The sequence below is a fragment of the Protopterus annectens genome, chromosome 9.part0, assembly GCF_019279795.1.
Source record: "Protopterus annectens isolate FY-2018-M chromosome 9.part0, PAN1.0, whole genome shotgun sequence".
NCBI lineage: Eukaryota > Metazoa > Chordata > Ceratodontiformes > Protopteridae > Protopterus > Protopterus annectens.
The window spans coordinates 436,589,186-436,613,147 of NC_056743.1; the positions used below are offsets into that span (position 1 = coordinate 436,589,186).

Sequence of the window (23,962 nt, forward strand, 5' to 3'; positions counted from 1 at the left end):
GAAAAAACAAACTCATTCTAAGGGGTTTGCTTAAGCCTGAAGGTTCCCTAACTGCTACCTCGAGAAAACCTTCTAAGACCTCCACTCCAGCTTCAGAGTCGAGGCCTAAGGCTTCGAAACCTACTGCTACCCGGAGCCGATGAGTCTTTGACTACAGCTTCTGTGGTTCCCTCGGCTCCGGCTGGAGCTGAGGTATTGGAAATTCCTGGGTCGGCTCCGACCAGACCATCGGAGCCAACATCGAGAAAGAGGTCTAGGTCACCATCCCTTGGCTCCGTTCATTCGGCTCCAGCGTCCCCCTTGCTGTCTGAATGGAGCCATAGGTCTCACTCCTCTAGGTCATCGAGGCTTTCGGATCATGACCTTCAGAGGGTAGTGAGTCGACTTCTAAAGTCCGAGGCACTGGCCCAAATGCTTCAGAGCCCGACTCATCAGTCGATGCTTCAATCTGTCCCTCTAAATATTCCTCCTCCGACTCCTTTGAGCTCGGAGCCGGGGCATCTCGGAACCGAGACTGTGGTAGCGTCGGAGCTGATACATTTGTCTTCGGTTCCGTCGTCGGCTCCGATTTCTTCCTTTGAAGAATCTCGGCCGGACTTCCTAGTCGGCTCCGAGGGGTGAGTGGCATCGGACCCTTGTCCGACCCCGCTCTCCCTCTCGGTGCTTCGGCTCTGGTGAGTTCGGCTCCGACATTGGCCTCGGAGCCATCTCTGTCGGTGCCGAGGGAGGTTCTCAGCTTCTCGGAGCGGGGACCTTTGGCTCTGCCTGACAGGGGTGCGTTCGAGGTCATGCGGAGTGTGTTGGAACATGGTTCAACTCCACAGTCGGCTCCGTCCGCCCCTCCCTCTTCGGTGCCTCAGGTTAAGTCTACTCTCTCCCTCATCCCTGACCGCAGAGAGCCAACTCTTCAAGAATCCCCTGTGGGGATTTCATCCTCTTCCGAGGCCTCTCCTGATTTGGCAGGGGAGCCCCCTAGGAAGAGAAAGTGTAAGAGGAAACACATAGACTCACCTGAGTCTGTCACCTCTGACACAGATTTAGAGGATTCAGAGGGTTCCCCCCATTCCCCTTCTGAAGATGTCTCCTTTGCAGACATTCTAGAGATCCTCAAGCAGAGGGGAAATTGGCCAGCCCTTTACCCTTTGGAGGATGAATCTGTGTATCTTGAGGCGTTTGGCTCTCGCCCTTCCACCTCCTGGGTGTCTCCCCCCTTTGACCCCCTCATGCAGGTGTTAGCAAAGAAAGCATGGACGGCTCCTGACTCAGTGGACCCTACCCCCAGGAGACCTTCTAAGTTTATAACAGCACCAACTGATAAACAATTTCTGACCAAAGGAGTTACGGTGGATGCTATGGTGGTAGCTGCTGCCACCAAGAAGGAACTAGCTGATCCTTCAGTGCCTGTCCATCCCCCTAACAAGGAATCTAGGTCTATGGACAGGTACGGGAAGCGGATGTTTTCGTCAGCGACCTTTGCTATGCGTTCGCTGAACTACCTATGCCATTTCACTCGTCTCCAGAGAGACTTGATCAAGGAAGCGAGTGACATGTTGAAGGATCCTACAGCTGCAGGTTTTCAGGACAAGATGAACACCCAGCTGACTACCCTGAATTCTATAGCTAACTCCTCCATGCGCCTCCTTTCATATGCGGCTGATGGAGCGAGTAGAGCCGCAGGGACAGGTGTCGCCCTACGCCGGCATGCCTGGATGCGACTATGCAATTTTGCGGACCCCTTTAAAAAGTCTTTCACTAACTCCCCGTTTGATGGATCATCTCTCTTTGGTCCTCAGGTGAAAGAAACCTTGACTAGGTGCGAGACGGATGGCAAGACTTTGTCTGCCGTCGGAGTCCGTTTTTCTACTCCTTCTAGACCTTACCCCAAAGGCCAGAAAAGTGGAAAAATGTGGTTCCAAACAATCTCAAGGGAATTTGCCTGACGCACAGAGTCGGTTCCCCTCCAGAGGCAGAGGAGGGAACAATAATGGTAGACGTCGCCCCAGAGGCAGAGGGGGTCCGCAGAACCAGGGCAATCGAAACTTTTCCGATAAGCCCTTTCAGCATCCCTGAGGTGTTGCCCGACTGTCCACCTTCGAGGCAGTCGGGGAAGATTGTCACTGTACCCAGAAGCCTGGCTATCCCTAACTCAAGACAAGTGGGTACAGTCCATCATTTCGAAATCTATTCCATTCCCTTCGCATTCCAAACCAATCAAAAAAATCCCTTCCAGATGTTCCACCCACTCAAAGGGATCTTGCAGCTTTGGAAATTTCAAAGCTGCTTGCAAAAAGAGCAATTCAGCCAGTTCCAGCAGACCAGCAAGGATCCGGAATCTACTCCAGGTTCTTTTTAGTTCCAAAGAAAACAGGGGACTGGAGACCAATTTTGGATCTCAGTATCTTGAACAAGTCTGTCAAGAAAACAAGATTTCGGATGGTCACGCTACAGTCCATCCTTCCCTATTGGGAAAGGAAAACTGGATGTGCTCTATAGACCTTCAGGATGCGTACTATCATATAAAATGAACAGACGCTCCAGAAGATTTCTCCGCTTCAGGCTGGGAACCAGTCATTTTCAATTCAGAGCCCTGCCCTTTGGACTCACCACTGCCCCGGTGTTTACCAAATGCATGGCAGTGGTAGCTTCTCACCTGAGACGTCAAGGATTCCAGGTGTTTCCATATTTGGACGACTGGCTCCTCACAGCTCCCACCAAGCATCTTCTTCTAATGGCCAGAGACTACACCTTTCGCATTTGTCAAAAGTTAGGCATCTCAATAAATTGCGAAAAGTCTGTTTTGTCGCCTTGTCGTGCTATTACCTTCATAGGCAAATCTAGACACAGTCAACATGTCTGAGACTAACAGATCAGAGAATAACAGACATACAAACTAGTCTCGCTTCTCTTCAGCAGCAACAGAGTCAAAGCCAGGTTAGTTCTGAAAGTATTGGGGATTATGGCGGCTGCCATACCTCTGCTTCCATTAGCCAGATTCCACATGAGAATCCTTCAATGGATGCTCTTCACACAATGGTCATACCAGCAACTTCCGATGTCCCACACCATTATGATTACGCAAACATGCAAGAATCATCTTCTGTGGTGGATGTCTTCCCTCAGCTCTTCTTGGGAAGACCTTTTGTTCCTTCCTCCGGTTGCTACTCTGACAACGGACGCCTCCCTGATCGGGTGGGGGCATTATCAGGGCAGAAGTGTCCAGGGCATATGGCGACCAGGCGAATGCCACTTGCATATAAATGTTCTAGAGATGAGAGCAGTGCTTTTAGCGTTGCAAGCCCTTCAAGACTTTCTTCCCTGGGAACGATAGCAATCCAGACGGACAATATGTCTGTAGTGTGGTATATCAACAAACAAGGCGGAACCAGGTCCTATCCCTGTGTCGAGAAGCACTCAGACTGTGGCAATGGGCGATTTCTTCTCAGCGTTTCTGATAGCAACGCACATCCCGGAAGTCCAATCAAATCGCGGACAAGTTGAGCAGGGCTATCCTCATGCCTCACGAGTGGTCTCTGAAAGATTCTATTGAGAAAAATTTTTCTCAAGTGGGGTCAGCCTTGCTGCGACCTTTTGCTACTCCCCAAAACAGCAAGTGCAGAGATTATTTCACCCTATTCCGTTACCAGGCCAGCCCAGCAGAGACGCCTAGTCCAAGTTTGGCCCCGGGACTTCTGTATGCATTTCCTCCCTTCCCACTAATCTCTCAAGTGATACAGAAAGCTATCGCTCAGAAGGCCTCATTGATCCTCATTACTCCTTACTGGCCTCGACAGGTTTGGTTCCCCTTTCTACATCAATTTCTGTTGGAGCAACCTTGGCATCTGGACCTAGTTCCAGATCTTTTGATCCATCAGTCGGGTCAGTTACATCGCTCCTCCCTCTCTGAACCTCACTGCTTGGTTCCTCCAGTTCCTACCCTAGCCAGGCTTCCTCAAATATCTCACAATGTTCGAGATATTTTAATAGCTTCACATAAATCTTCCACTCGAAAATTTATCTTAGTAAGTGGAAACGTTTTGCCTATTGGGCTCAAGGAAAGGATTTAGATCCTTTCACTGCTCCCATCCATATGGTTCTTGATTTTCTAGCTGAACTCTTTCATGCAGGTTCATCTCCTTCTACTCTCAAAGTTCAATTGGCAGCTATATCTAACTTTCATGTAGGCATTTCAGAGTCTGCCATCATGTCCCACAAGCTTTGCAAAGCCTTTTGAAGGAGTTTTTCTTCTCAGACCTCCTATAAGAAATCCTCCTCCTCCTTGGGACCTTAATTTAGTGCTCAGTTCTTTGATTCTTCCCCCTTTCGAACCTGCAGCTTCCTGTTCATTAAAATTGCTGTCATGGAAGACTCTCTTTCTGGTAGCTATTACTTCAGCTAGAAGAGTTTCAGAACTTCATGCACTCAGCTGTCGACGTCCTTATCTGTTGTTCCATAAGGACAGGGTATCCTTACGAACCAACCCGTCCTTTTTACCTAAAATAGCCTCGACGTCTAACCTAAATCAAAGCATTGACCTCCTGTTTTTTCCAGAATATTCTAATAGGTCTGAACAAAAATTGCATTGGCTACATGTTCATCGTCAGTTAAGGTACTATTTGGATAGAACCAAACAATTCAGAAAATCTGACCAGCTGTTTGTCTCTTATGCAGAAGGCAGAAAGGGACTTTCTGTTTCCAAGGTATCACTATCTAGATGGCTAACATCTCTAATTTCCATTGTTTATGAAATTAGACACCAAAAGCTGCCTAACAAACCTAAAGCCCATTCCACCAGAGCTTTGGCTACTTCTCTAGCCTTCCAAGACAGACTGCCTATTGACACCATTTGTGCAGCGGCTACTTGGGCTACTCCTCACACTTTCATTTCACATTATAAGTTGGATTTAGCTTCTAGGCATAGAGCTAACTTTGGTACCACTGTTCTCAAGAGTCTGTTCCGTTAGGCCACCCGGGACAAGGTGCTAGGGACGCGGTCCCATCCAGCAAGAATGAAGGCGAGATAGACAACTTAACATTTAGAAGTTATGTTCTTACCATAACGTTCCATGTTAGTTGTCTTCTTCGCTTCTTCTTAAGGCCCCACCCTCCTTCCCCCTGGCCTGGACAGACCTAGAGGAGTTTGATTGTGACCTCTCTTTCTACCACCTCTTTGCTATAGGTATATGCTCTGCTGTGCATATTTCCTAGATCAGGCTTTAGGTCAACTTTCCTCTTCCCCTTGTTTATAGAGGTGGTCTATCTTTTCCAAGTTTTTTTCTGGTTGTATTATTAGTTGAGCCTAGCTCACAAACGAGATCTGAGGTAATTCACGCCTAGCATTGTGGGATATAAGGGGAGTCTCGAGCCGGTGGAACCAACTCTCGAGCTTTTAGAGTGGCCGAGTCGGAGCCGAGGTCGGCTCCGAACCCATCCAGCAAGAAAGAAGGCGAGAAGAAGACAACTAACATGGAACGTTATGGTAAGAACATAACTTCTAATTCTCTGCCTCCTGCACCAGCCAAACCAGACAGATACTATAGAGTGCCTGACTCACACAAATTCCTTTACAAAAGCCCTGTTGCTGATCCAGAGACAATCTCCCAGGGTCCCAAAGGGGCTAAGGCTTCAATGGCTAAAAATCTTGTACCCTCTGAAAGGGACTCCAGAGCACTAGATAGGTGGGGAAAGAAGGTTTACACCACAGCTACTCTAGCTATGAGAGCACTAAATTGTCAATTTCACATGCTTAAATACCAGTAATTCCTAATGTCTCAAATAAAACAAAAGATGAGCACGCACCCTCAATAGTCTGAATTCAAGGAAATGCAGGATCTGTTGCATGCAGCTGAACAGGTGGGCAAACATACTTTACAATGTGGTTTTGATGCCTTGGAAGCTTCCTCTAGAGCAGCTGTTACTGGGTCTGTTATATACGTAGGCATGCTTGGTTAAAGGAACAATCTCTGCCTGATCATGTTAAAGCAAAGCTACTGGATGCACACTTACAGCAGGATGTCTTATTTGGGGTTAAAGCAGAGGAGGTTTTAAAGAAAATGGAGGATAAAGCTAAATCTATGCAGACCGTCAAAGATTTCTTACAGGTACAGCCCCCACGCTTCAGCAGAAATTGGCCAACAAAAAATTGGTCCTTTCCAGCTTTTGACATACCACAGAGGGGTAAATACAGGCCCCCAAGGGGCAGAGGACAAGCACAAATCCCTTACAAACCTCACCAATGGGGCACTGCAACACAGAAGGGAGGAGAACACAGGTCCCAAACTACTAGAAGGCAAACACAATGACTTAAACCTCAAACTGCCAAGCAAAACTCTCTTGGCAGCTCCCTTGGGAGGAAAACTAGCACTTTTTGCAGACAACTGGTGCATAGTCACAAAGGACAAATCTCACACGGATACAGATTCCATTTCCACACCTTGCCAAGGATAAAATGAATGCCAAACCTGCCACAAAATCAATGAGCAGAGGCACAAAAACAAATTGCAGCTCTCATGGACATGAGAGACATTCAACTGGTACCTACACGGGAGCAAGGTCAAGGATTTTACTCAAGGCTCTTTCTATTCCCCAGAAAGGACAATGCTTGGAGACCCATTCTGGACCTTTCAATTTTAAACACCTTCTTGCAAGTACCCAAATTCAAGATGCTAACACTACAGCAGCTTCTTCCCATGTTGGGCAAGAAAGCTTGGCTAGTAACGTTGGACCTCAAGGAGGCATACCTGCATGTCCCTATCAGACAAAATTGCAGAAGATACCTCCGTTTCATTGCAGGTTTAACCCATTACCAATTCTCTGCACTGCCCTTTGGCTTATCTACTGCGCCCAGGGTCTTCACAAAATGCCTGGCACCAGTAATTGCATACTGCAGACAAAGAGGAATTCAAATATACCCATACCTGGACGACTGTCTCATCCAAGCAGAAAGCAAGGACATTCTCTTACAACAACTGGCTTTTGTAAAACATCTTCAAAGTTGCCTAGGCTACACAGTAAACGAAAAGAAATCAAAACTAGTGCCCTCACAAAATGACATTCCTGACTGCCAGCTTGAATACAACGGCCCAGATGGCTTATCTGATGCCAGACAAACAACTACAATTAACTCAATACTTCAGAACAATGGCAACAAAGACCCAACTCCCTGCAAGAAAAATTCTGCAGGCCTTGGGCTTTATGGCATCTTGCATACTACTAATACCATTTGCAAAACTGCATATGAGGAAATTACAATGGTACCTAAAAAGCGTATGGACTCAACACAGCCACAGCTTGGAAACAATGATACCTCTCATTCCCTGCCTTCAGCAGGAGTTTCTGTGGTGGTCACAGGCATGTCACCTCAACAAGGGTCAGCCTTCCACCCTACCCCCAGCCAGGCAAACTATGACAACAGATGCATTGGACTATGCCTGGGGGGCACACATGGCAGGACGGTGCGCTCAAGGCATATGGACAGCAGACCAAAGGAATCTGCACATCAATCAAAAAGAAATGCTAGCTGTACAAAATGCTCTGACAGCCTTCAAGGACCTCTTACATCCAGGACAGCTTATCATAAGGACAGACAACACCACAGTAATGTGGTACATAAACAAACAAGGGGGTACACACTCCTACCCTCTATGCAGGCAAGCAATGACCTTGTGGAACACAGCTCTGGCTTACCAAGTTCAATTACAAGCTCAATTCCTGCCAGGAAAAAAGAACACATTGGCAGACGACCTAAGCAGAAACATCATGGATCCCTATGAGTGGAAACTGGATCCAGAAGTATTCGCAATGATAGCTCAAAAATGGGGGCTCCCAGACATAGACCTGTTTGCCAGCCCTCAAAACTATCAGCTAACAAAATTTTGCACAAGGAATTTTCACCATCAAGCTTGGAAAGTGGACACACTTTCATTCAGTTGGAAAAAGCTAACAGTATGTGCCTTTCCTCCATTACCACTTCTCACAAATGTGCTACTGAAAGTCAGGATGGAGAGACCCCGAATGATACTCATTGCCCCAGACTGGCCACGCCAGCACTGGTACCCACTATTAAGGAATATGGCCCAGGGCCCACCATGGATTCTACCACAAATTACCCACCTGCTCACTCAGCAAGACAATCAGATTCTACACAGCCAGCTCAAAACCTTAAACTTGGCTGCATGGCAAATCACCTAAGCAACCAGCCAGCTCCTCTCTCACAAGCTGTTATGGATGTTATTCTGGAGGCCAGGAGGCCCAGCACCAGGAAAGCCTACTCAGACAAATAGAAAAGGTTTTGCGCCTGGAACCAAGCTAAAGGCCAAAATACCCTTCAGCCTGACATACCTCAGATTCTGCAATATTTAACTGAGATGTTACACAAAGGGCTTTCTTTTTCATCTATTAAAATCCACGCCTCAGCTATTTCTGCTCACTACAACACGGATCCTCCCTTATTTTCACATCCACTCCTAAGGCAGTTTCTTAGAGGGGCCAAAAGCATTAGGCCTCCCAGAAGAGCACCAACACCTACTTGGGACCTCAACTTTCTTCTGGAAAAACTCACGCTACCCCCTTTTGAGCCAGCTTTCTCAGCTGACTTAAAGTTTATATCATGGAAGACTGCCTTGCTGCTAGCAATTACTTCAGCTAGAAGAGTTTCAGAGCTTCAGGCACTAATGGCAGTAGAGCCTTTCCTCATTTTTCATCAAGAGAGAGTTTCTCTACGAACCAACCCCTCCTTTATGCCTAAGGTGGTATCCATTGTGGCTCTAAATCAAACCATCCATTTACCCACCTTCTTTCCAAATCCACAGAACAAAGGAGAATGACTCCTGCATTCCTTGGACATTCACAGGCAGGTACGTTACTACTTGGATAAAACTAAGGTTTTCAGAAAATCTGACCAGCTTTTTGTATCCTATGCTACAGCATCACAAGGAAAGGCTATCTCAAAACAGACCATTTTCAAATGGATAGGACATTGCATACGTTTTTGCTACACCCACCATGGAAAACCAGTTCCTGCTACCATAAGGCCCCACTCTACCAGGGCAGCAGCTACATCTACAGCCTTCCTCAGGGGGGTGCCAACCAAGGATATTCTGGAAGCTGCAACTTGGAGTTCAGTACACACCTTCACCAAACATTACCACTTACCACTTTACTCTAAGACTAGAGCTGGCTTCACCACTGCAGTTTTGCAGGGCCTTCTAGCCTCCTCTAACCCTGTTTGACTCCACCTCCCATCCTTAGCTTTGGGATTCTACCAAAGTGTGATGATTGCAGCAGGGTAACACGATGAACATAGTACAGTTTTGTACTTACCATAAATGTAGATGTTCGAGTGTATACCCTGCTGCAGTCCAGGTTACCCTCCCTCCATCCCCTCTGAACTAGCTGAACTTATCTCTACCACTCTATTCTATTCTACCTCTGTGGTGTATTTGCTTGTGCCTAAGGGTTTTGTTTAATTTTTCCATATAGCTATATATATATATATATATATATATATATATATATATATATAATTTTTTTTTTTTGCTGCCTACCTATTAGGGGCACCTGACATCTGGGGCAAGAAAAACTGAAGAAAATGGCATCGGATGCCTCTGATATACCCCTGACCCTCTGACGTTAGGGAAGAAGCGACAGCAACTAACGTCGGACCAAGACTTTGGAATTCGGGCCGACTGCGGGACCGCCTGACGGCAGGATAACCCAAGTGTGATGACAGCAGCAGGGTATACACTCGAACATCTACATTTACAGTAGGTACAAAACTGTACTTTTTGTTTAGTAGTCTTAATTATACCACGGAGATATAAAGAAACACTCTGGAAATGAACTATTTCCTATAAGACCAGCCTTATGTAATACCATCCATATGAAAGAATTCACATACATTTTTGACATATTTATTAATTATCATTTAGGACATAAACATACATTTATATAAAAGAAGACAAATCATGTTAACACAACACATTTACAAACATTATACATCACTTTTTTTTGATAACTATTATCTGTACAACATAACATAAATTGCTCAATTCCTGCTTCCCTTAAATCTCACTCCTCCACCAAAACATTATATCCGATGTTCTCAGTCTTCATTCTTTCTTGATGAATGGGACTCGGTTCTGATCCACGGAACTGGCTCGGCCATTATACAGCTCGCACCAGCCAAAAAACTCTCGAGCTGAGACTCTAGCCACAACACCCTTCTCTCTGTTACCTCAGATATCGTTTGCCACTCTGATAACAAGACATAACAGTCAATTCTCTCCAGCTAAATGCTTCAATTATATATTCTTTCTTAAAACTTGCTTTCTATATTTTAAGTAGTTTATTATTCTCTTGTGTCATTTTTAGTGTGTGTGTGTGTGTAAACCAGCTCTACCCTTCTGACCTAACGGTATTCTGTTACCATTGTTGGTAATTTTTCCCCTCTATTTTCCCTTTTAGGTAATCTCTTTCTGTGCCATCGCTGGGATTTCCCTCCCCTTTTACAGTTTTTTGGTATGCCGCCCTACCATTGTTATAACAAACTCCGGTGTCACCAATCAGCGTAAAAGTCACCAGCCGCCACAAGGAAATTGGTAAAAAACGATTTATTAAATCCACATAACGCCACGAACAACAAGTTGAAACGACATCCAAAAAGTTATACTGACAGTGCACAAAACGAAATGATGGGACGAACAAAAAACGCTAATTTTCCACAAATAACAATACAAGACGCCACACACGTTTAACAGTCAGGAAGGCCAGAAACGCTGGTTGAAAGCGCTTAACTGTTGAACGTGTGTGGCGTCTTGTATTGTTATTTGTGGAAAATTAGCGTTTTTTGTTCGTCCCATCATTTCGTTTTGTGCACTGTCAGTATAACTTTTTGGATGTCGTTTCAACTTGTTGTTCGTGACGTTATGTGGATTTAATAAATCGTTTTTTACCAATTTCCTTGTGACGGCTGGTGACTTTTACACTGATTGGTGACACCGGAGTTTGTTATAGTGTTTGTTGCACTAATTTCTTTTCTGATGTTGATCCCTACCATTGTTGGTAGTTTTCTTCTCTGTCCTTTAAGTGTTTGTGTGTGTGAGACGACTTTGAAATGGCGGAAAAGCAGAAAGGCACATCGGGTTTTAAGCAGTGCCAAGATTGTGGAAGAAAAATGCCCAATTTAGACAGCCATTTTTTGTGTATATATTGCTTGGTGTGCCCCGTTTAGAAACTAATTGTAAGAACTGCCAGGGTTTAGTTCTAAAACACTGGAAGAATGCCGAAGTAAGTTAATTTTGAAAGGATTGATGTTATGTTGTCCTATCTCGCCTTCATTCTTGCTGGTTGGGTTCAGAGCCGAACCTCGACTCTGCTGCATACCAAAGCTCGAAAGCTTCAACTGGCTCGAGACTACAACCTGTCCCATGATGTTTAGCGGCTGAACCTTAGATCCCGTTTGCTGCTTGAAGCATCGGGATTGCCTTCTGTGGCTCAGGCTAGTAATTTTTTTTATTATATATTTTTTACTATATTTTCTCTAAAAATATGCATATTAGACTCTTATATACCTTCCCAATCCAACTAGTGTGCTCGTGTGTGTTATTATTACTTGGGTGTGTCTTAGGTTGTTCTCCTTGGCCCCTTGTTTTTTCTCTTATTCCCCTTAAATAATCTGTTTAAATTAGAGGATTCTTTCTATTTAACCCCTTTCTTTCTTCAGGGCTTCTTTCCCTTTGTATCAAGGAGTCGCCGTTTAAGTTAGTGGTGTCTCCTTGGGTTGGAGGAGACTGTTGTTTAACTTGAAGACTTCTCCTCCTCCCATCCCTTTCCTAAAAAAAAAAAAAAAAAAAAAAAAAAAAAAATCTCTTTCTACTTCCCTTTTATTGCAGTTATTGTAGTTACTGTTAGCTGGTATTGTTGTTGTTATTATTGGCTTAAAAGATGGCTAAATAACCTGTTGAGGAGTTGAGACAATCTGGTTTTAAAAAGTGAGATTCGTGCACCCGGGAAATGTCTCTAACAGATGGACACACAAGATGTTCTTATGTTTCACTGTTGCAGTCATTACATTTGGGTAATCTGCTTGCAGGTTGCACTCAGTCAGCCTGATTAACAAAGTCTTGGGTTCTGCTTCGGTTGCTGCTCCTTCTTCCATGACGTCAGGTCATCAGGGGTATAAAACATGCAGCCGACGCCATTACATCAGTCTTTGTTGCCTTGCAGTGCCCGAAGCAGAAGCAGTTCGCAAGTGCTGGTCGGCTGACTCCTGAAATTTTCATTTTCGAGTTTCAGAACCGAAGTCTTTAACTTAAAGCTAAGCACCCCATTGGGGAAACTTTTTCTTGCTCCTTACCGATGTCAGTAAAAGTTAATAATTGCTTTACTTGTGGAAAGCAAATACCTCATAAAGATTTTTATTTGTACTGTATTCCTTGCCTAGGTCCTGACCACAACGTATCTTGCTGTTGGTTTTGTGCTTTATTTAATCAGCGACTATCCGTCGTTGGCATATTTTTGCCTCTAAATATTTTGGTTCTCAGTTTAATTATCCAGAAATGTCATCAGTTAGCCATCCGACTACCGGGATTACGAAAAAACGCAAAGATAAAGATAGAGACAGGCCGCCGAGGTCCAAAGCTGCGGACGACGCTTCTCCTAAGCCAGTCGCCAGTTCGCTGGTACTCAGTGAGGCGCTTTCGCAGCCCCTGATACCCACAACATCTGATTTGCAGGCCTCTACTGAGACCCATTCGGAGTCTGGCATGCCGCGATATAATTCAATTATGGAACCCGCGGATGTCTCTACCTTAGATGGGTCTGGAGCCGCTGTGCAGGCACCAGCTTCTGAGGGTGTATTCAGGCCTACAGACTTGCATATTAAATCGATGCCTCCTTCATTACTAAGGTCTAAATCTTGATCCATGTCTAAAAAACCGACGCCCAGGCCACATGCTCAGGCCCCTATGCCTAAAAAACAAATGATAAAAATGGCTGAAGATCTAGTAACTCTAATCAAAGGTAGTCAACCCCCCCCCCCCCCCCAAGAGGCCTAGGGCTGAGCTTGATTATGAATCTTCTGATCAGGATTCTGTTTCTTCTAACTCTTCTGATGACCTGGATTTGTCCTTGTCTACTTATGAGGATTCTGATGCAGGGGATTCCATTCCCTCTTCTCCCCCTCCTGAGGATTTTTCTTTTGGGGAAACCTTACATACTTTAAGGGAGCATTTTCACTGGGAAAGCCAGGAATTTTCTGATTCAAAAAAGAGGCTTAGGGATTTCCATCTTCTACCTCAGCATAGGCCTTTGGCTATTCCTCCTGTACTAGACATTGTTGATGATGTTTTCTCGGAATCCAGTTTGGCCCCTGATTCCCAGCCTCCTGCTCCTAGTAAACCTGACAGATACTACAGGGTTCCTGAGTCCCACAAGTTCCTTTTCAAAAATCCTATTGCAGATCAAGAGACTATTTCTCAGGGGCCCAAGGGCATTAAGACTTCTACTGCTAAAAATCCTACCCCTTCTGATAGACTCCAGGGCGCTGGATAGATGGGGAAAAAAGGTTCATACTTCAGCAACCTTGGCAATCAGAGCTTTAAACTGCCAATTTCATATGTTAAAATATCAGCAACATGTCATTGGACTGCTTAAACAGAAAATTATGTTCATTCCTGACTGTGTGGAAAATAAAGACTTACAGGACTTAATGCATTCTGCTGAACAAGTTGGAAAACATACTTTGCAATGTGGTTTTGATTCTTTAGAGGCCTCTGGCAGGGCTGCTGTTACTGGGTCTGTGCTTAGAAGGCATGCTTGACTTAAGGAGCACTCTTTGCCTGATCATGTTAAAGCTAAATTGTTGGATGCTCCTTTAAATCAGGACCGTCTGTTTGGCAACAAGGCTGAAGAAGTTCTTAAAAAGATGGAAGATAAAGCTAAATATATGCAAACTGTTAAAGATTTTTTACAAGTGCAACCTCCTAGATTTAGTAGGCACTGGCCTACTAAGAATTGGTCCTTTCCAGGTCTTCTCAAGCCAAATCCAAACACAGCAAAAACCCCAGGTTTCAGTCCCAGGGGACTCTCAGAACTAAGCAGTGGGGGGCCTCCACTTCCAAATCTGGGAATAACAAGACACCCCCTATGGTAAACAGTCTCAATCACTTCCTTTTAAAATTTCCAAGTACTTATCTTCTGACCGCCCCTTTGGGGGGAAAGATTGCTCTTCATGCAAAGAACTGGGAACTCATAACCCAGGACAAATGGGTTTTAAATATTGTGTCCCAGGGATACAGAATTCATTTCCATACGTTGCTAACACCAAATGGGTGGCCGGACCTGCCCCCAAATCAGTGGGCAGAGGCTCAAAAAACAAGTCCTTTCTCTCTCAAGCATGGGGGGCTATTCAACTGGTAACAGAAGAGGAAAAGGGAAAATCATGGTGTCACATCCTGGACCTGTCTACTCTAAACACCTTTCTGGAGTTTCCAGAATTCAAGATGCTGACTCTTCACCAATTACTTCATATGCTAGGCAAAGACGCCTGGTTGGCAACACTAGATTTAAAGAAGCATACTTGCACATCCCAATCAGGGAATCTTGCAGAAGATACCTACACTTCATAGCAAGCTACACGCATTATCAGTTCTCTGCACTGCCGTTTTGCTTGTCCCAGGGTATTCACAAAGTACCTGGCTCCAGTTATTGCATTTTGCAGGCAAAGAAGTATTCAGATGTACCCAAACTTGGACGATAGTCTAATTCAGGCAGAAAGCCAGGACATACTTTTGAATCATCTGGCGTTTGTAAAAAGGGTTCTAACTTGTCTGGGGTACACTATAAACGAAAATAAATCACAACTGGTACCCTATCAACAAATTACATTCCTGGGGGCAAGCTTGAATACAACTTCCCAGATGGCTTACCTCACGGCAGAAATGCAAATTCATTTGATTAATTTATTTCAAACAAGTGGCCACAAAACCCTGCTATCTGCAAGACAAATACTGCAAGCCTTGGGGTTCATGGCCTCCTGCATTTTTCTAATTCCATATGCAAGACTGCATATGAGGAAACTACAGTGGTATCTAAAAAGCCTATGGAGTCAACATTCTCACAGCCTAGGAACAATGATTCCTATCATACCTTGTCTACGCCTAGAGTTCCTCTGGTGGGCAGAGGCCTGCCACCCAAAACAAGGAACTACCATTCACACTACCCCCTGCCACCCAAACCCTAACAACAGATGCATCAGACTATGCATGGGGGGCTCACCTGGCAGGGAAGTGCATTCAGAGCAAATGGAACCAAAGTTAAATGCACCTACATATCAATTAAAAAGAAATGTTAGCTATACAGAATGCTCTGACAGCCTTCAAGGACTACATTCTTCCAGGACAACTAATGGTAAAGACGGACAACACCAAGGTTATGTGGTACATAAACAAGCAGGGGGGTACACATTCCTACCCCCTCTGCAAACTAGCCATGGCATTGTGGAACACAGCCTTGAGCTAACAGTTGCACCTACAAGCTCAATTCCTGCCAAGAAAATTAAATACACTGGCAGACAGACTAAGCAGAATCGTCATGGACCCACATGAGTGGAAACTGGAACCAAGAATTTTCAACATGTTGACAAGCGAATGGGGGTGCCCAGACATAGACCTATTTGCCTCCCCCCAGAACTACCAATTGGACAAGTTTTGCACAAGGACTCCCCACAAACAAGCCTGGAAAGTGGATGCTCTGTCCTTCAGCTGGAAAAACCTATCAGTCTACGCCTTCCCCCCGCTGTCTCTGCTCTCCAAAGTTCTAGTAAAAGTCAAACCGGACAAACCAAGGGTGATTTTGATTGCTCCAGACTGGCCGTGCTAACACTGGTACCCCGACTTGCGCAGTGTCACAGTTATCTCCATGGCACCTGCCTCAGACCCCTACCCTGCTGTCTCAGCAGGAGAACCAGATTCTGCACCCTCAACTTCCAACATTGAACCTTGCAGCCTGGCTAATTACTTAAACATACCCTTATCATCCCTCAGCAAACTTGTGATGGATGTCATCTTATAGGCAAAGAGGCCTAGTAGTAGAAAATCTTATGCTGAAAAATGGAAAAGATTCTGTGCCTGGAACCAATCTCAGGGGATGAGCAGAGCAGCGCCCAATTTACCTCCGATTTTGCAATACTTAACTGAGATGCTTCACAAGGGCCTGTCTTTTTCCTCCATTAAAATCCACGCCTCAGCCATTTCAGCTCATTATAACACAGAACTCTTCTCTCATGCTCTGCTCAAGCAGTACCTCAGATGGACCAAAAATTTTAGACCACCCAGGAGAGCTCCAACCCCAGCCTGGGACCTTAACTTTGTATTGGAGAAACTCACTATACCTCCTTTCGAGACAGCTGCTACTGCAGACTTAAAATTTCTTTCTTGGAAAACAGCTTTCCTTTTAGCAGTCACTTCAGCTAGAAGGATATCTGAATTGCAGGCCCTTATGGCAGTGGAGCCTTTCATCATCTTCCATGCGGATAGGGTGTCACTCAGGACCAATCCATCCTTCATGCCCAAGGTGGTATCCAGTGTGGCTGTTAATCAGTCCATTCATTTGCCAACCTTCTTTCCCAATCCAAAGAACAAAGGGGAACGGATTCTGCATTCCTTGGATGTGCACAGACAACTTAGATTCTACTTGGACAGGACTAAACCTCGAAGAAAATCTGAACAACTGATGGTAGCATTTGCTGCAGGGGCAGAGGGGAAGGCTATTTCAAAACAAACCATTTCTAAACAGATGAGCCATTGCATTTATTTCTGCTATAAGCACCATGGAAAACCTATCCTCAGAGGATCAGATCTCACTCCACCAAGGCTGCATCTACTTCTGCAGCCTTTCTCAGAGGTGTTCTTACCAGGGACATCCTAGAAGCTGCTACCTGGAGTTCTGTACATACTTTCACCAAGCATTACCATTTGCCAATTTTCTCTAAATCCAGAGCTGGCTTTGCCACTGCTGTCTTGCAGGGCCTTATAGCTGGCCCTAATGCTATATAAACTCCTCCTCCCAACCATAGCTTTGGGAATCTACCCAAATGTAATGACTGCAACAGTGAAACATGAAGAACATAGTACAGTTGTGTACACTTAACATAAATGTAGATGTTCGAGTGTATTCACTGTTGCAGACCTGGTTACCCTCCCTCCAGCCCCATAACTTCTTCTGGCTATACCACTACTTTCCTTTACTATGCTTAAAAGCCTTTAGATCTATTTGCTTTTTGTTGGATGTATACCTTTGTATTTTGTATTTTTATTTGCTCCCCATTAGGGGAGGCACCTGACATCTGGGGCAAGAAAAACTGATGTAATGGCGTCGGCTGCATGTTTTATACCCGATGACCTGACTTCATGGAAGAAGGGACAGCGACTGACACAGGACCCAAGACGTTGTTAATCAGGCCAACTGAGGGCAATCTGCAAGCAGATTATCCAAATGTAATGACTGCAACAGTGAATACACTCGAACATCTACATTTATGGTAAGTGTACACAACTGTATTTTGTGTGTATTGTCTAGGAGCAGTCCATCTTCAGGACTCTTGCTCCATTTGTCATGGCTTTAGTGCAAGGGTTTTACAGGAGAGGAAAAACAAACTCATTTTGAGGGGTATGTTGAAAGGCCCTTTTGACGAAGGTAATCGGTCCTCAAAATCGGATAAGACAAAGAATTCGGTGACTGTGTCTGAGCCGTCAACCAGTCAAAAAGATACAGTAACTTCGGATCCAAAGGTTCTCAGTTCCAACAAATCTCGCACTCCCTCGGTTCCATCTGAGTCTTCGGAGCCGTTGCAATGCCGAAAAAGGAGTTGGTCACCATCATTGGAGCCAATACACTCAGTGCCGCAATCTTTTCTATTACAGTCGGTGGCAGGTAGTCACAGGTCATCAACCCATTCCACTCGGTCCTCCAGGTTATCGGATGCTGACGTGGAGCGGGTGGTGAAGAGGTTGCTGTGGATGTGGGCCCTAGCAGAAATTCTTTTGAGCCCAGTCCATCGGATCATGGAGCCGACCACTGTATCTCTGATGCCATCTGATGTTCATCGTGTTTCACTGTTGCAGTCATTACACTTGGGTTATCCTGCTAGCAGGCGACCCGCAGTCGACCCGAGTTCCAAAGTCTTGGTCCGGCGTCGGTTGCTGTTGCCTCTTCCCTGACATCAGTGAGCCAGGGGTATAAAAGTTGCAACCGATGACATTTTCTCCAGTCTGTCTTGCCGCGCGGTGTCCGAAGCAAAAGCAGTTTGCAAGTGCCAGTCGGCTGACTCCTGAGATTTTCAAAATTGAGTTTCATAACCGAAGTCTTCAATAAAGCCAAGTACCCCATTGGGGAAACATTTTCTTGCTCCAGACTGATGTCAGTAAAAGTTAATAATTGTATTTCTTGTGGGAAGCAAATACCTCATAAAGACTTTCACTCTTACTGTATTCCTTGCCTAGGCCCTGACCACAACGTCACTAGTTGTCGGTTTTGTGCTAGATTCAATAAATTCACTATTACACGTCGGTTTGATTTTGCTTTACATTATTTTGGCCGAAGGTTTAATTACATAATGCCGTCGGAACAACTGACCGGAATTTATAAAAAACGCAAAGACAAAGAAAAGGACAGGCATCCGAGGTCCAAAACCAATGACGAAGCCTCTTCTAGGCCAGTCGCCGGTTCGCTAGTTCTCAGGTGCTTTCGCAGTCCCTGACACCCGCTACCTCAGAGCCACAGGCTGTAACCGGCAGCCACGTGGAGACACCGAGGCCTGTGGAAACTCAGGTATTGGGCCTACGGAAACTATACCCTCAGATGGGTCTGGAGCCGCTGAGCAGGCATCGGCTTCTGAGGGGGTTTTCAGACCTTCACAGCTTACAATTAAGCCCACTACAGCAGCAAAGGCAAAGTCAAAGTCAAAACCACCATTAAAGACAAGGAAACAAGTACAGCATTCTCCAGAACAGTCATCCATGCCAAAGAAACAGATGCTTAAAATGGCCGAAGAACTAATTACTTTAATCAGGGGTTCCCATCCCACTCCTGACAAAAGGCCTAGGCAAGACACTGATTATGATTCCTCTGACCATGTTTCCATTTCCTCTGATTCCTCTTCTGATCAGGGATATTCTCTCCCTCCCTATGAGGACTCTGATGCAGAAGAGTCCATACCTTCAGCCTCCCCACCTGAGGATTATTCTTTTGGGGAAACCCTGCAGACCATGAGGGAGCATTTCCATTGGGAGAGCCAGGATTATTCAGAATCCAAGAAAAGGCTCAGAGACTTCCTTTTATTGCCTCAGCACAGGCCCCTGGCTATCCCCCCTGTGCTTGATATTGTTGATGATTTTTCTGAATCCAGTCTGTCTCCTGATTCTTTACCCCCCTGCACCAGTCAAGCCAGACAGGTACTACAGAGTCACTGACTCTCATAAATTTCTTTACAAAAACCCCTCTGCAGACCCAGAAACAATTTCTCAGGGTCCTAAAGGGGTTAAGGCTGCCACTGCTAAAAATCCTGTCCCCTCAGATAGGGATTCCAGAGCTCTGGACAGATGGGGGAAAAAAGTTTACACTTCTACTTTAGCTGTAAGAGCTTTAAACTGTCAGTTTCACATGCTTAAATACCAACAATACCTCATGTCATTTTTAAAACAGAAAATGGTTTCAAATACAGAAGGTCCTGACAGTAAGGAAATGCAGGATTTATTGCATGCAGTTGAACAAGTGGGAAAGCATACTCTGCAATGTGGTTTTGATTCATTAGAGGCTTCTTGTAGAGCCGCAATTACAGGCTCTGTTAGTCGAAGGCATGCTTGGTTGAAAGAACAAAGTTTACCTGACCATGTTAAAGTAAAATTATTGGATGCTCCATTACAGCATGATACTTTGGTGTTAAGGCAGAAGAGGTGTTAAAGAAAATGGAGGATAAAGCAAAGTCAATGCAGACAGTGAAAGATTTCTTACAGGTTCAACCACCTAGATTTAGCAGAAACTGGCCTTCAAAAAATGGGTCCTTTCCAGTGTCAGACAAGGCCACAAAGAGGCAGATACAGACGCCCAAGAGGCAGATCTCAGCCCCAAGGCTCCTACAGACCTAAACAGTGGGGTGCTTCAACCCCCAAAGGAGGGAGAAGACCAATCACAACCTTATAAGAAACAGTCCCAATTACTTCCCTCTGCAAATGCCAAGCACCTACCTTTTGACAGCACCCGTAGGGGGGAAGCTAGCACTTTTCTCAAACAATTGGCACATGATCACCCAGGACCAATGGGTGCTGAATATTGTTTCTCAGGGTTACAGGTTCCACTTCTACACGCTTCCAAAACCAAAAGGTATGCCAGACCTGCCACAAAACCAATGGACAGAGGCACAAAAACAGATTGCTGCTCTTATGGACATGGGAGCTATTCAAAAAGTTCCACAGCAAGAACAGGGACAAGGATTTTACTCAAGACTTTTCTTAGTACCCAGAAAAAACAAAGCCTGGAGACCAATACTGGACCTGTCAATCCTAAATACTTTCCTGGATGTTTCAAAATTCAAAATGTTAACACTACATCAACTTCTGCCCATGCTGGGCAAGAAGGTTTGGCTAGTTACTTTGGACCTCAAGGAGGCATACCTGCATGTCCTAATCAGACAGTCTTGCAGAAGATACCTCAGATTCATAGCAGGCTCAATGCATTACCAATTCTCTGCACTGCCTTTTGGCTTATCTACTGCGCCCAGGGTCTTCACAAAATGCCTGGCACCAGTAATTGCATTTTGCAGACAAAAAGGAATTCAACTATATCCCTACTTGGACGACTGCCTTATTCAAGCAGAGAGCAAGGACATTCTTCTAAAGCATCTGGCATTTGTAAAAAGATTGCTAATTTGCCTAGGGTACACAGTAAACGAAAAGAAATCAAAACTAGTGCCCTCTCAAGAGATAATATTCCTGGGTGCAAGCTTAAATACAACTGCCCAGATGACTTATCTCACGCCAGACAAACAAAGACAACTGACTCATTACTTTCAAATGATGGCAACAAAAACCCAGCTCCCTGCAAGAAAAAATTCTGCAGGCCCTGGGCTTCATGGCATCCTGCATTCTACTAATTCCATATGCAAAACTGCATATGAGGAAACTACAATGGTATCTAAAAAGTGTTTGGACTCGGTATTGTCACAGCCTGGAGACAATCATAACTTTAATTCCCTGCCTGCAACAGGAGTTTCGATGGTGGGCCTAGGCCTGTCACCACAAGGGACAGCCTTTCACTTTACCCACAGCCAGGCAGATAATAACAATGGATGCATCAGATTAAGCCTGGGGGGGCACATATGGCAGGAAAATGTATTCCGGGCACGTGGCCCAAGGAACAAATGCATCTTCACATCAATCAAAAAGAGATGCTAGCTGTACAGAGTGCCCTGACAGCTTTCAAGGACCTACTACATCCAGGACAACTATTAATAAAGACGGACAATACCACAGTTATTTGGTACATAAACAAGCAAGGGGGCACACATTCCTACCCCCTATGCAGGCAAGCCATGACTTTGTGGAACACAGCACTTGACCTATCAAGTACATCTGCAGGCACAATTCCTGCCAGGAACAAAAAATACACTGGCAGACGAACTAAGCAGAAATCTCATGGATCCTCACGAATGGAAACTAAATCCACAGGTGTTCAGCATGATAACGAGGAAATGGGGACGCCCAGACATAGATCTTTTTGCCTCCCCGCACAATTACCAAATACAGAAATTCTGCACAAGAACTTATCACTCTCAAGCATGGAAAGTCGATGCTCTATCATTCAGCTGGAAAGGCCTGACAAGTCTATGCCTTCCCTCCGATGCCTCTCCTTACCAAGGTACTCCTAAAAGTCAGAGAAGAAAGGCCAAAAATGATCCTGATTGCCCCAGACTGGCCACGACAGCACTGGTACCCAATCCTAAAGAGCTTGTCTCAAGGCCCAGCTTGGCCTGTACCTCAAATTCCTCATCTTCTGACACAACAAAACAATCAGATTCTGCACAGTCAACTCAGAACCTTAAATCTGGCAGCATGGCAGATAATGTAGCCACTCAGACTGCACCTCTCTCTAAAGCTGTTATGGATGTCATTTTAGAAGCCAGGAGGCCCAGCACTAGGAAATCTTATGCAGAAAAATGGAAGAGATTCTGTGCTTGGAACCAGGCACAAGGGCTCGAACCACTTATCCCTAATATACCTCAGATTTTTCAATACCTAACTGAGATGCTGGACAAAGGCCTATCTTTCTCATCAATTAAGATCCATGCCTCTGCCATTTCAGCTCATTACAATACGGAACCTCCTATTTTTTCACATCCTCTACTACGACAGTACCTCAGAGGGGCAAAAAATATAAGACCCCCAAGGAGAGCACCAGTACCAACTTGGGATCTCAACTTTGTTTTAGAAAAACTCACACTGCCTCCTTTTGAACCAGCCAGCACAGCTGATCTAAAATTCTTATCATGGAAAACTGCTCTGCTCCTAGCAATAACTTCAGCAAGAAGAGTCTCAGAGTTACAGGCATTAATGACTGTGGAACCTTTCATCATTTCTCATCAGGACAGGGTCTCTCTTAGGACAAACCCAACATTCATGCCAAAAGTGGTCTCCAATGTGGCCTTGAACCAAACCATTCATTTAACTACTTTCTACCCAAATCCCCAGAATAAAGGGGAGAGACTTCTGCACGCTTTGGATATACACAGACAGCTGCAATTCTACTTGGACAAAACAAAAGCTTTCAGAAAAACTGAGCAACTGTTTGTAGCCTATGCTGCAGGATCACAAGGAAAGCCTATTACAAAGCAGACAATTTCAAAATGGATAGGCCACTGCATCCGCTTCTGTTATGCACAACATGGCAAATCAGTGCCTAAGGGCATCAGGCCTCATTCTACCAGAGCAGCAGCCACTTCAGCAGCTTTTCTCCGAGTACCACCAACCAAAGACATTTTAGAAGCTGCAACCTGGAGCTCAGTGCCCACTTTCACCAAGCACTACCACTTACCTCTCGGCAGGCTTTGCCACTGCAGTTCTGCAGGGCCTGGTAGCCTCTCCAAATCCAATTTAGACCCAGCCGCCCAACCTCAGCTTTGGGATTCTACCCAAGTGTAATGACTGCAGCAGTGAAACATGATGAACATAGTACAGTTGTGTACCTACCATAAATGTAGATGTTCGAGTGTATTCACTGTTGCAGTCCAGGTTACCCACCCACCATCCCCCTTTTCATTGCTGGGACTTTTCTGTACTTCTCAACTCTATACAACCTATGTGGTGTATTTGCTTGTAGATGAAGGAAATGTTTATAGTAATATATGCATGTTTTTTTTTTTGGCATAATTTTATCTTTCCAGCCTTCCTATCTGGGGCAAGAAAAACTGAAGAAAATGGCGTCAGTTGCAACTTTTATACCCCTGGCTCACTGACGTCAGGGAAGAGGCGAATGCAACCGACGCCGGACCAAGACTTTGGAACTCGGGCCGACTTCGGGTCGCCTGCCAGCAGGATAACCCAAGTGTAATGACTGCAACAGTGAATACACTCGAACATCTACATTTATGGTAGGTACACAACTGTACTTTCCTCCTCTGACTCGATTGAGTTCGGAGTTGGAGTGTCAGGAAGTCGTTGTGGTGGAATCGGCGGAGCCAGTAATCACTCACGATATCTCTGTTCCGATGTCTGCTCCGATCTTGTTGATGCTATCTTCCATTGAGAGATCTGGGAGCTGACACTCCCTGGTCGGCTCCAGGAAGGGGGGGAATCAAGTCAGACCCTTGTCGGAACTGACTCTCCCACTTGGCGCTTCGGCGCAGGTGAGTTCGGCTCCCACATCTGCCTTGGAGCCACCCTCCTCAGCGCCAGGGAGATCTCCCTGTCTTCGG

The 23,962-nt window shown here is 45.2% G+C and overlaps 1 protein-coding gene across 2 annotated transcripts in view; it reads left to right on the forward strand.

Annotated features, from left to right (window-relative positions):
• The window catches only part of POLB (DNA polymerase beta), a 3,382,694-nt gene that overhangs the window by 672,597 nt on the left and 2,686,135 nt on the right, over positions 1-23,962 (forward strand). The window lies entirely within an intron of this gene.